The 12,267-nt window shown below is 37.8% G+C and overlaps 1 protein-coding gene across 18 annotated transcripts in view; it reads right to left on the bottom strand.

The window, feature by feature from the left end:
• Positions 1 to 12,267, bottom strand: part of NCOA1 (nuclear receptor coactivator 1) — a 294,599-nt gene that overhangs the window by 112,879 nt on the left and 169,453 nt on the right. For 7 of the 18 annotated variants that reach the window (XM_087883325.1, XM_034421266.3, XM_087883319.1 and 4 more), the window contains one exon: positions 4,984 to 5,029. The exons of the other annotated variants lie outside the window; for them this stretch is intronic. The gene's annotated coding sequence lies outside the window, so the exon portion shown is untranslated. The remainder of the gene's footprint in view (positions 1 to 4,983; positions 5,030 to 12,267) is intronic. 18 annotated transcript variants of the gene reach the window in all.

The following is a 12,267-nucleotide window of genomic DNA, read 5'->3' on the forward strand; positions in this document are numbered from 1 at the left end:
CTAGGAAGCTTTTGCCAGAGAGAGATAAAATGGAATTTAATGCACATGTCATAATCTAATTCTCAAAACAGAACACCAAGATGTATAGATATATTGCAAAATTGCCTCTGATGAATGATTCTTTGTGGTCCAAAATTTATTAGTCAATTCCATTCTTCACTCCAGCTCAGCATCATCAAAGCAATAAGGCAAACTATACTGCAAGCTCAGTTTTGAGAGAGCCAGGGGCCTGATGGCTATGTGACTCATGTTAGAATTAGAAAACACAACAGTATTTTAAACATTGCACACTCCTGGGGCTTGACCAGTATAGAAACCCATGAAAAATTGCTTTGCAGATGTTTCTTTAACACTGCTATTTATGTTTTGCAGGTGTAATCTCAGATCATATCAAAGTGCCTTTCTCCAAGTGAATTAGGCCCCATGGTATACTCAGTTCTCATTTGTGTATTCAGTTGTAAGCCTCTGCTGCTCTCCTTGAATTGTTCCACTTACTGTTTTACACAAGCAGTCAGAGCAACTTTACCCTTATGTTCCTTTGATCACATGCCTGTATAAAATGCTGGGAAGATGATAATCTAATAACAAAGTGAAAAGATACAAGAACACTGTTGGAGAACGGATTGGTAAGGAAGGAAGAATCCCTTTCAAAGAGGCGAGTCAAGGTTAGGTTTGCAATATTTAAATAGTATACAACTTCATTGATTTTTATCTTTTTATCAAGAATCAACATTAAAAAAATTAGCAATGCCAAATAAACTCCTTTTCTAAGGCCAACTTCTACAGGAGGCTGATTTTGCTACTGTCCATCCCCAAGGAAACTGTTAAGTTGATATGATTTGCAGAAAGCCTCATCATATTCCATTTATGTTGGAGGAAACCTCTGTTCCACAGGACAAATACAGGTCCAAAGTTGTCTCTATTAGGAATACTCCCTTTTTAGAGTGTAGTCACAGCCCAGGGGGCATTTACTTCCAGATCCATAGCTACACAGGAGGGGAAAGGTTAACTGCTTATTTACTGAATTCTGTTGAATCCTTGAAAAATCAGGTGCAAATATGATCACTATTAACAGATCAAGCTTTTAAAAATGTCTCTATTAGCCATAAAAGAGGCATTATATAGCTCTGGAGGCATTTTCAGCAAGGAAGCGTATATTTATCTGTGTGAAAGAGAGAGCACCTGAATGAATGAACAGCTTGTGTGGCATTAGGAAAGCATGTCGGGAGCTACATGCCCACAGTGGGTAACCCCAGCTGCTGATGGCTTGCATAAGGTATTCTTGTTTCAAGCCAACTTGACCCTGGGTTTAAAATAGTTTTCCCATATTAATCTGGTAATACTTTTGGTTTCTCCTCTTGTCTTTAATAGACTATCCCATGTTTTCCTTCTATTTCTCTGCTTTTTCTCCATTCTAAATGCATTATAAAAGACACATGTACAATTTCACTGATTTCTGCTTCTTTTTCATAGCTCTCTGCATTTGGCTTATTGGATGATATCAAGCAGGGAGAATATTATTCTATTTCAAAGCATGCAATGGAGAACATATATTCTAACAATCTTCAAAAGAACATGTTGCTGCTTCTTTTAAATTCTCTGCTAGGTGGGTATTTTATGACTACATACTGTGGCATAAGAGGCCAAAGTGCACCTACTATCAGTATTATAGAAATAGCAATTTATTTCAATCTGTCTTACTTTTTGAGAGATATTTCAAAGGATTTTTTTCCCTCTCAAATTTATCAATTCTTGATTTTAGGCTTGGATATCAAAGCCAAAGATGATAGAATTCAATTGCTAATAGCAGCCTGTCTAATCCATCACTTTGTTTTCTTTTTTTAAAAAAAATCTAGAATCTGCCATGGGAGGTCTGATTATACCTGCTATGTATTCCAGTGGCTAGTTGGAACAGAAAATGGGGCCGGAAGATACAATCATAAACAATCCAGTGAAAGAAGTCCCAGTATCTATCACCTACTTCATAGCAGCTGATTGGGAAAGCAAATTGCAGCATTCCTCGGATTCTGATTTCCAAATATTCTCAAAATAAAGGAAATTACCTAACTAACCTTTGGTTACAGTAATATCAATAGCAAACCTTGGTTAACAGCACCACATAAATGCCATGACTTATTTGCACAGAAACATGTGATGCAAACATCTTGGTCTTGGTATTTGTGCATTAGTATGTGATGTTGGGATGAGGTGGCTCAGTGGCTACGATGCTGAGCTTGTCAATCAGAAAGGCTGGCAGTTTGGCAGTTCGAATTCCTAGTGCCGCATAACAGAGTGAGCTCCCATTACTTGTCCCAGCTTCTGCCAACCTAGCAGTTCGAAAGCACGTAAAAAATGCAAGTAGAAAAATAGGGACCACCTTTGGTGGGAAGGTAACAGCGTTCTGTGCGCCTTTGGCATTTAGTCATGCCAGCCACATGACCACGGAGACGTCTTTGGACAGTGCTGGCACTTTGGCTTTGAAACGGAGATGAGCACTGCCCCCTAGAGTCAGGAACAACTAGCACATATGTGCGAGGGGAACCTTTACCTTTACCTATGTGAAGTCATCACATGTTTTATGATGTGTGTGTCAGCCCCATGCAATTTGCCTTTCTTTGTCACAACCCTCTGGCTATTTGAAATTCTAACTCTATGCTAGCTCATTACACCATTACTGTTAACATCATGACATTTTCATTCCAATGTAAATTGACCCAAACCCTTACTGATATCAACTTTTGATTACCCAAATATGTTTTTAATGTGCTCCAAGTTATTTTGGATAAGTGATGCAGCACACTATCTGAAAGAAGAATTCACACTTGTTCCTCTTCTGGTAGGAACTGAATGTAACCATGGCAACTACTGGCAAGCACTGTCGTTTTCCCTCGGATTACTTTTTGGATATTACATTGCATCATCAGAGTAGTTATTAAATGTTGATAAGAAATTTAGGGCTAACAAGTGCTGTTCTCTCCCTTCCCTTTTCCTTAATCATCTAAATGAAATATCTAGGAAAAAAATACACCCATGATGTCCACTGCATTAATAGGATATATCAATGCATCAAAAGTTAGATGTTAGCTCTGAGAAGGAAAGAGGCAGGTATATGGAGTAGGGTGAACACAAAGCTATGAGTGACTCACAGTATGAAGGTACAAAAATCATATGCAGCTAATAGCAACTAGGGGCACACAATCCAGAGAGGGCCCAGCAGTTGCCTCTCGTTCACTTTGTAATGTTTTGAGGTTCAGAAATGAGATAGGGAAGGTTGTTATTTACCAGAACGTATAAATATTGTATAATCATCAAGCTTCAGATGTTTTATTTTGTTAGCTTCTTAGGACATGGCAAATGGGAACTGAAGGACTACAAAAAGAATCTGAGTAACAGAAAATGAAACAGTCAGTTCCACTACAATTTCCACTCACACTTTTGTGGCTATTTGCTAATTCAGAACTGTAAATAAATTATACATCTGCTTTAGGATAAGACTTGAAGCAAATAAGAGTATCAAAGTGCAAGTTCATGAGGGGCAAGTGTCATTTCACTTCCATGTCACTCATCCTCTTGTGGGAGAAAACTGGTAAGAGTTGCTTGCTGCTTCAAAACTTTCTGCATGAATCAGTCCTATAATGAGCAGAAAAATCCATTTCTTTGGCTGTCACCATTTAGCAATTCCTTAGAGTATGTGTAGATTTCATGATTTCAAGCACTGCCTAGGAGGCTCTGCTGAAAACCCTTTTAAAGAACTTGGGATCTATTATTTCAAGCCTAAGCAATGTTGTGATAGACCATCACTCACACACTGTGGCAGCTTGGATGGGTGGAGGAAAGAGAATTATCTGTACTTAGCTGAATTGAATGAGAGCTTGCCTGAGCTCCTGTAGTTACAGAAACCAAGAAAGCTCAGAAATGGAATTGATTGTTCTTAACTTGCTGCAATTATCCCAATTTCATATGTACCTAGCTTTAAAAGAAATTGGTAAAGTGCAAATAGTCGCTGTGAAACCTACAGATTAGTGGCAAATGGAGATACTTTGGAAACTAAGAACTTGGGTGAGTAGAATACAAATTAAACTAAGTTTCATGTGCCATTTGCTCAGGATTCTTACTTACTGATACCACCTCATAGATCCATATCTATGGGTATTGGGGTGAGGGTGGAAAAACCGTTTTTGGAAAGACCAATTTTTAAACAGAGAGTTTGCTCTGTCTATCATTCCTAATCTGGGAATCATATTCTGTATTATGTATGTATGTTTGGCAGAACTCCTTCAAACATGTTCCCATAAGTATAACATTTGCAACCAGGCAGATTCCAGCAAGCCAAAAAATTTGCCTAAACAGATTTCCAGGATTTATATATAGTAAAATATCTTTATTGGTATTGGATTTTTTTCTTTTATTTTTAATAAACATTATCAAGTAACCAAATTAACATTAATCCAAGACAGATAGAAAAAGATAGAAAATACAAAAATATCTACTAAAAAGTAAGTAAACAGACAGGTGCATCCCACATTGTGTACCCAGCTGTCTAGAGGGCCTTTGGGGCATCAATACTAAATGCATTAGGGAGGAATATGAAAGAAACATCTCTTAGCTCCCTTACATTAATTTTTAAAATCGAATTGAATCTGGAAATGACCAATAAATAGGCCCAAAAATCTCAAGAAAGGGACATTCCCATCATTCATTTACCGATCAGTAGGAAACCAGAGTTTCAATGTTAGTGGGAGGATGACTAAACAGTATACATTCATAAAACCAGTCTCTATTTCCTTCTCTAAAACATATGCTTTTTCTCTGTAAAATAAATGTGGTATAAAACCACAATCTTCTGATGATAGAGATTTTGAAAAATATGTTTGAGTATTTCCTTCCTTCCTTCCTTCCTTCCTTCCTTCCTTCCTTCCTTCCTTCCTTCCTTCCTTCCCTTCCTCCCTCCCTCCCTCCATGTCATGTTTTAAATTTCATTACCTTATTCTTTTGTACTTCTTTTCATTGCTTTATACAATCTTGTTTCCTTTGAAAACAAAAAGAAGAATGACTATGTAATTATCTATGTGTGTATGTATTTCTCAAAACTACAATATTCTAAGGCAGAGATGGCTAACCTTTTTGCCGTCGCGTGCCAAAAGCAGGGGGAGCATGGGAGGGTTACGTGCGCGTGTGCCCACACCTGTAATTCAATATGCCCTATCCCCCCGTGCATGCGCACGGGACACACACCCCTGCGCTTCCCCCACTTTTGGCAGGAGATAGCACGGTAGGCCTGTTTCTCACCCTCCTCAGGCTCCAGAGGCTTTCTAGGAGCCTGGGGAGAGAGAAAACAGCCTCCCCCCTGCCACCGGAGGCCAGAAACAGCCTGTTTTCCAACTTCTGGTGGGCCCGGAAGGCTCAAAAATCAGCTGGAGCTGAGCTAGGGCAATGCTTGTATGCCCACCGATATGGCTACACATGCCACCTGTGGCACGCATGCCACAGGTTTGCCATCACGGTTCTAAGGCATTCTTTCCCAACTTGGGATGTTATACATATGTTAGATTACATATTTCATCACTACCTATGCTGGCTGGATTGCAATTCAACAAATCTGGAAGACTGGATTAAAGGGTGGATCATTTGGTTGTTATTCAAATTTGAGAATTTTCAGGTGTGCTTTCCAGCAACTAAAAGCAGCTCAGGTAAGACTCCTCCCTCCTCCTATTTTCACCACAACTGGTGAAAATAGGTTGGGCTGTGAAATAGATTGGGCAAAGAGACAGTGACTAGCCTAAGGCACCCAGCCGGCATTCACGCCAGGCCAAGACTAGAATTCACAATATTCCCGGTTTCCACACTAGCACCTTAACCTCCACACCAAACTGGCTCTCAATGTCTTCCCAACAATCAAAAGATGCTATTCAGAAATGCTCTACAATCTATATATTACAGATCAAGAACATACACTTTTCATAGTGGTATATTTGTCAACACACATATATATGCAAGATGGTACTAAATTAACAGACGCTATCCATATGTGAAGTGGTTCATTGAAACTAATAGAAAAAAAGAGAAAGAGGAGCTGAATGCATCCATTCAATGTTAGCAGCTCATTCTGCATGTAAATCTGCTAATGTGTTTCTTCTGGAGCTGGTGGGCTGCATAAAAACACATGCCATAAGTCTTCCTTTGCTCTCTCTCTCTCTCTCTTTTTTTTTTTTGTATTAAATGTTATATTAAATTCCAAAGCCCTATAGCCATTAACACCAGGTAGCACTTTCTTCAACATCAGGAGATCATTTATATTACATATCTATAGCACATGTTGAACCCAAGAGTTCTAAGCTGAGTCGCTGCTTTGCATGAAGATCATCCCAGGTTAAATCTCTGAAAGGCCTCAGCAGCAGGACTGGAGAAGATATTGGAGACTTTAGAATGTTTCTAGGCAACAAGGGATTTTTCTAGTTCTGCTCATTATTTTTATGGTAGAATACTTTGATTTAGAAAAAAATGCACTATTTTTATTTCTAACTGAATAATAAAGATGATAATTAATCAAGATAATCTATCCTTCCTACCTACCTACCTACTGTGTTTCCCTGAAAATACAACTTACTTTCTTATTTAATTATTTAATTAATTAATTAATTAATTAATTTATATGCCGCCTCTCTCCGAAGACCCAGGGCGGCTCACAATACACTCAAAAAATCACTATAAAAACACTTAAAAATTAAAAACATTAAAGACATTAAAACCCATTCACATCATTCATGGTCGGATCTTGTCAGATCACAAAGCGAGATCAACGGTCCCAGGCCTGCTGAAAAAGCCAGGTCTTCACCGCTTTTCGGAAGGCCAATAGGGTGGGGATGGTCCGGACCTCAGGAGGTAACTGGGTCCAGAGAGCTGGGGCAGCCACAGAGAAGCTAGAAAGTAAGCCCTAACTTGATTTTTACACGTGCGCCCAATATAAGCCCTACCCCCAAAATAAGCCCTAATTAAGACCCTGCCCACTCCAGGGTGCACAGGTAAAAATTAAGTTAGGGTGGGGATGGGGGGATGGAGCTGCCCTAATACTTACCTTCAGACAGCTGTAGCCAGGCCTCGCACACCTCGGCCCATTTCTTCTGCAGGCAAGGCTTTCCTGAAGGCCTCTGTAGCCGATAACAGAGCTTCAGATCGATCCAGAGCTCTGTTATCAGCTGCAGTGGCCTTCAAGAAAGCCTTGCTGGCCTTGCTGGATGAAGAAGTTCCTGAAGGCCTCTGATAGTGAAAAAGAGGCCAGGGGCGAAGCGTGCAACTGAGGTGAGTCAGTGGATGACATCCCCCCCAAAAAATAAGACCTGGTGCCTTATTTTGGATCTTATTTTGGGGAAAACATGGTATCTATCTATCTATCTATCTATCTATCTATCTATCTATCTATCTATCTATCTATCTATCTATCTATCATCTCTACCAACTTTATATGGCTACTCATCTTAAAGAAAGTGACTCTGAGTGATGTACAACCATCCAATAAAACAATGTTTCTCTTGGCTGAACCATGATATCTGTTCAATGTAAGTTAAACAGGATTTAACCGCACTTTTTCTTTTAACTTACAAGGAAAGTGATGATATTACTATTAATTCTAAAGATTTTTTTTAAAAAACTATTGGACATGTCTATTAATGACGAGCTGAATTTGTATTTCGGTGCTTGCACTAAAATTACAAATTCAAGCTTTTTACTCCTTTCTGTTAAATAATATTGCTTTCCTGTTCGACTGAAAGCGAAAGTCTCAAAAAGCATTATATATTACCAAGTGTTTCCCCCTCAAATGCTACATGTTAGTCTACAGTGCATTGTGTTCTGTTTCCAAAATATAGACTCATGTCTCAAGGTGACATTTGCTACCATTTCTAGATTCTACAAAAGCAATCATAATAGTATACATTATAGTAACAGCATATATAACAATGGGCTTCAGTAAATTAAATAGTAATACCTACATTTACAGGAGCACTTTAAAATGTTCATTTCCCATATACCCAATAATCCATACAAAGACCAATCAGGCTAGTATAATTACTCCTAGTTGGACGTCAATTTGAGACAACAGCAATTTGTTGAAGGACACAGAACAATTCAAATCAAAGACAAGATTGCAATCAAAAGATTTCATGATTTGCAGCTTTCTCATAACAATTTTATTATATTAATTCTATAACATTAAATTACTTATTTTAATATATTTAATAAAATGTCTATTAATAATAGATGAGGGATATTAACTAATACTAGTTTCATGGGGTGGGAAAGCAAATTCTAGATTGGTAAGATTTCCCAATCAGTATCTCAGCTGATACGTTTGATAGCTACACAACTTTTTCATTCTTCCAATTATATAGAAAGGAAAAGATTAACACTTTCTTGCTATCCAGAAGTCTGGAACAGTTGTGCAGATGTATAATTTTATAGCAATCCAACAGTCTCCAGTGTGGATTTGCAAATTGCGGCAGTAAAGGTAATTATTGGAACCCTTCCTTATATTTGATTCTATTCTAATTTCCATCAGGGAGGAAGAATTAATCCTCAATTGAATACTCAAGTTCCTATATATGGGAAGGGGGAGGCTGAATTCTCAAATGGATATTTGAGTACAATTGTCTTAGAACTGCATGACCCTCAAAGGTGCTTGTATGCTAATATCCAATTAAATATGCATTTCTATTCCCCAATTAGTTATGTGCAACTGCAAAAGATAACCAAACTCCACACAGGAATGTACAGGCTAAGACAAGAAACAAAAGAATTGGTTTTGTTTAATGCTTTCCAAAATGACGTATAGACATATTCTTGCTAATCTAAATTTGCTACTCTTTCCTCTGCAAACACCCTTTGGGTTTATGTATCAAAAGCAAGGCATCAAAAGGTGCAAAATTGCACAGGCATTTGCCATATGCTCCAACACAAATACCAAACTGGGTTGCCGCTATAAAGTAGATCAGCTGAAGAATGGTTTCGCTGGGATAGGTGGACAGGAGGTGAGATGAGAAGAGGCGCCTACAAACTGAAAAGCTATTCAGAAAAGAGGATATATGGGACAATATGCTGACTAGCCACAGATATCTGAGAAGAAGGGGATGAAAGCAAAGCAGAAAACCTCCTGAAATAAAGGGATATATTTTGCACATTCCTGTTCCAGGAAGAGAAAACCTCTAGAACCAAGTGATGCTGACAGTTCTCAAGCACTTAGGGAGAACAAATGGATATAATGGTTGATCATTACAGGCAAGCACACTCCTAATCTTCCATATGTTAACAGCCTGCTATTATGAAATTCAGACTTGTTTCAAACAGACCACTTTTGAATCCCAAGATATCAGAACAGGTTCACACAAAACATTTAACTTTGATATTGTGTCTCCAGAGTTTTTATACTAAATCACAAACAAATTTAACCGCCTAACCATGCGGTTAACCCAACAAAATGAAAATAATCAATCTTAGCATCTTGTTCAAATACATCTGCTAGGAGGTTAATAACAAAAACCCCACTTACAAATACACTCAAATCATACAAGTAGCATATTCACGTAGATTTCCATTTGCTATCAGAATGCCTCAATTTTAGGAGATTTCCCAAAGAGTTCTCTTTGACAACATTAAAAAATAATTGAACAACCTCATCAGAAAGCAAATGTTTCAGCAAATCACACACTTAACAGATATGGTCTTGTTTAGAAACACATTCAGGGTGGCATCATGAGGAAAAAAATCTATCGGTCAAATGTGCAACGTATAGAAAGCATTGTTTTAAAAGGAAGCCGCATTGCATATATTTTATTTACTTATAGACAAAGATAAAACATATTTCTCAATTTTTCTCTTTGTCGTAACTCCAATACTATTGCATCTACTTCAGCAACTTGATGCTAGTCACAGAAATAAGCACGCTGCATGGGATTGCAGAGAAAATTTACTGCCATCATTCTTCATAACAGACCCAGGCCAACTTATGGAGACCTGGAAATTCCTCTTACTGTACTTTAACCAAACGAATTCCCTGGGAAAACCAGACTTCAAATTGATTCCATTTGAAATACAGACCAGATTTAGAAGAGACCGGGGCGTGTCTGGGTACATCTCTATTTTATCGGAAGTTCTCTATTTTCTTTGCAAGTTTGATTTTAGGTTATTTTTTCGTTTATTTACAAAATATGCGGGTTTCAAATCAGAGAAATAAAAAAGAGCTGCCTAACTATAATCGACCCCATCTTTCTCGAAACAATCAAACTTATTGTTATTTTGAAAGGCTTTTAAAAATAGGCAAAAAACAAAGTTTCAGATGGCCAGAGAAATTAAGCGACTAAGTCAAGTGCTTTTTGTGGAGAAAGAAGTTCCATAAGAGAGGAAAAAGAAATAATTGAACAAAATGTCTTTATAATGTTAACAAGCGCCAGAGCTAAAAAGCCATATTTTGCAACTCTGAGAGTTTCAATCTCTGAAGGAAAGGGGGGAAATGGAGCAGAACTTTTGTTTCAGAACCTGAGAGATTGCAGGCATAGATTCACCCCCTCTTTCTTATTATACTTCATGTCCATTTTCCATTTATCTACGAACATAGCAATTTAATAGGGTGACGATTTGAATAGATTTGGGGGGGGGGAAGAAGAGCCTTCTTTAATCTATGATTTCTTTAGTTAAAAATAATTCCTCTTGGGAGAGGTTATGTTAAGAATAGACTGTTCTGGGTTAGAAAGAGACATACCAGGAAATTCAGTATGTTTAAGAGTCATTAAATTATCTCTCCTTCCCCAGCAAATCTTAGTGTCTAACATCTGTGCTTTCCACTTAAACACACATTTGTTCTTCCATCCAGAATTGTTGTGTGCCTTTGTTTTATTTTTTCTCTTATACAAAGAGTGGATATATTCAATTGTATTCAACAACCCATACACAACTTAAAAGTTGATGCTATGTGCAAAAGCTGTGAAGAGGGTACTTTAAGTCCATATATTGCTTTATTTACCCCCAGAACATCTGCTCAGATAAGCAAGACATTGCCCATTCTGGAATATGCACAATGATGTAACTTCTTCAAAAAGAAACTATGTCTCCCACCCCTAATTCCATCACTTAAACGCGATCAGCAACAAGGTGATACAAAAAAACAGAGGAATAAATAAGTTATAAATGTTAAGATCATCAAACAACATATAGATTACATGATCTTACTACACATTTCACAATTAACAAATCATGTAATATCTATTCAACTGGACATACCCATCAAGAACTACCTTCTACATCATAACAAAATAAATTTAATACAAAAGTAAATCCCTTTCCACACAAACTAAATGCTACATTTAACACCCGTATTAATGCATGATATCAAACTGCAGGTACTCATGGTTCAAAATTTGAAAGAAATTATTACAATAATGCAGCTATATCCAAGCATCCACTCTCTTTGCATGCTGCATAGCAACTTATCTACAGATACTTGCATTTATTCTGTTTTTCCAATAAGTGGCCCTCTGTCAGAGTAGCATAATGCAAATAGTATAACATCAGCTGTAACAGACTTGTTCACAATGTCTGTAAGCCATACGATGCCATCTTGAGCCAGATATAACGTTATTGTTAACATATTCTGGGTGCTGTTGAAATCCACTGAAATAATTCTGCTCATTCCTGTTGCCTTCTCTTTCTCTTCTTTCCTTGTCCTTTTTTCAGGGCTTTCAAAATTTGCCCATGGAATTTCTGAAGAGTTAAATCAGATCAGGAAGTCTCCTGACTTTTACACAAGCAACATTGCAATCTTGATGATAAATCAGCAGCAAATCAATTTCCCCCAGAGGAAAGATTTTCCCTTTTCTTTTGTATATATGATTGCTTGCTAGGAGGAAAGCTGAAATAATTAAACTTTCCGGCGTTGTTGCCTTTGCTGCTTTTACTGCTTGTCAATGATTAGTGACTATTAGGCAATGTGCATATTTTCCTGCAACAGCTCTTGCCTTCCCTTCCCCTTCAGAGACATTTCTCCGCCTTTCATCAAAAGAAGTATACCTATTCTGCTACCCACTGAGATGACCACTGCCAAGTATGAACAATTTAAGCCCACACACACACACGCACACACGCACACACACACACACACGTTTTCAAGGTCACTGAAATACACACGTTCTTACTTAACAACATTATCCAAATCCTACCCAGCATTGCTGTATACAAAATATCCAGTATCTAGAAGAGGGAGGGTAGACGAGAAGGGGACAG

The sequence above is a fragment of the Pantherophis guttatus genome, chromosome 1, assembly GCF_059756535.1.
Source record: "Pantherophis guttatus breed Tessera chromosome 1, ASM5975653v1, whole genome shotgun sequence".
NCBI lineage: Eukaryota > Metazoa > Chordata > Lepidosauria > Squamata > Colubridae > Pantherophis > Pantherophis guttatus.